This window comes from Pinus tabuliformis, chromosome J, assembly GCF_031772625.1.
Source record: "Pinus tabuliformis cultivar Carrire ecotype Pingquan chromosome J, CPIR1, whole genome shotgun sequence".
In the NCBI taxonomy this organism is placed as follows: domain Eukaryota; kingdom Viridiplantae; phylum Streptophyta; class Pinopsida; order Pinales; family Pinaceae; genus Pinus; species Pinus tabuliformis.
Genome location: NC_142295.1, coordinates 161,145,977 through 161,147,720, shown reverse-complemented (window position 1 = coordinate 161,147,720; position 1,744 = coordinate 161,145,977). Strand labels below are relative to the sequence as shown.

General features: G+C 43.8%; 1 pseudogene; it reads right to left on the bottom strand.

Annotated features, from left to right (window-relative positions):
* Positions 1-217: 217 nt before the first annotated feature.
* Positions 218-1,538, bottom strand: LOC149226166 (protein NRT1/ PTR FAMILY 7.1 pseudogene; annotated as a pseudogene).
* Between the last annotated feature and the right edge of the window lie 206 nt (positions 1,539-1,744).

Below are 1,744 nucleotides of genomic sequence, written 5' to 3'. Positions count from 1 at the left end.
GATTCTATCAGCAGGGCCTCTCTTTTTCTTTTACCCCTCTTCGCCTTCAATGACGATTGGGTGCTCTCTCTGTTCAAGACCTTTCAGGCCAGCTCTTCAAAGCTTTTTAGCTTACAATAAAAAGGTTCAAAGTGATTGTTCTAGTTTATAGATCCACCTTACAATAGTAAGCCCTTGCCTCCATACACAGAACCCTGCGAACGAAGGAGGAAAACACTTATTTAATATGAGCTGGTTCTTCTCCCTCAGTAGATTCTTTATAAACTGCAATGTTAGTATAGGATCTCGAGCACAAAATATAGACAATGAAGTCAGTTGATGTGAGGGCTGCTAATAACAGGTAGAAGCGATCCATGTGCCCCTTGATCAGATTTCCTGGTATCCAACCCGATCTATCTTCCTTCTTTGTTACATACATTACGACTGTCACCAGCAAACTGCTCACGTAATCGCCAAACGATATTGAGGTCATGCACAGGGCACTTCCAAAGCTTTGGAGTGCATCAGGGGCCTGACTATTGAAAAATTCTAGCTGACCCACATACATGAACACCTCTGAAGCACCAATCAGAGCGTACTGAGGAATCTGCCAGAAAATGCTGAGGGATCTTGGACTCTCGGGTATGATTTTGTTGTCTACTTCTTTCAGCCGATAAATCTCAACTACAGTAGCAGCAACCATGGCGAGCATACCCGCGATCAACCCCACTCCCATCCTCTGTAGCTCGGTGAAACGCTTTGGATTGCGTGTGACCTTATAACCAAAAGGAACTAACACCTGCCTGTATAAAGCTATCCACACTACAACACTGAAACTATCAAACATGGACATTGCAGCAGTTGGAACATTGAAGCTACCCAAGGAGGTGTTCATTGTAGCACCCTGCTCCACAAACAAAGATGCCATTTGGGTGAACACCACTGAGTAAATGATTGTGCACAACCAGATAGGAAGCAACCTCAGGATGCATTTTACTTCTTCCACTTGAGTCACTGTGCAAAGTCTCCATGGACTTCTTTCCTTTCCTTCCACTTCCACTGTGTCATTATCTGTTTCTATTGCTGCCTTGTCAAGGAAGATTAAAACCAATTCAAGTTAAATATAATCCATCAATATGGAAATAAGAGAAAAACCAGCGTAGGGTACAGTAATTATCATAGAGACATAGAGATGGTGAACTGAATAATGAGAGGAACGGAAAGGGTGCTTATATGGCTAGCATATTCATATTGGGGTTACGCATACACATACCTTAATCCTTCACTGTGCAGTATCTTTCGGCATCCGCTGATTGCACTTTCTGTACTGGGTAGCTCGTAAAGGTCCTTATGAGAATTTGATGGGCGTTTCAACCTCCATTTCAGAATCGCTGCCACAAATACTTGGGCGAAACGAGTACAAATATTGATATAACAGCACAAGGCTACGCATGCAGGGAAGAAGGAGATGAAGAGTCTCTGCGAAGAGTCTCATCGCTAGCAGGCAGTCTCTGTGAAGAGTATCATCGCCAACAGGCAGTCTCTGCGAAGAGTCTCATCGCCAGCAGAAGGGTCTCATCGCCACCAGGCCAGGCCTAGCCTTTCATGGCCCATTACCATGGAAAAAAATCGTTTTTCTATGAAAAAAACAGATTAAACGAATGGAAGAAAACACTCCAAGCATCTAACACATATAATCAATGGCTCAGGATCGCACATGTCACATTTTAGGGATGTCTTTCTCGGAGGGAACGCCTTACGGCGT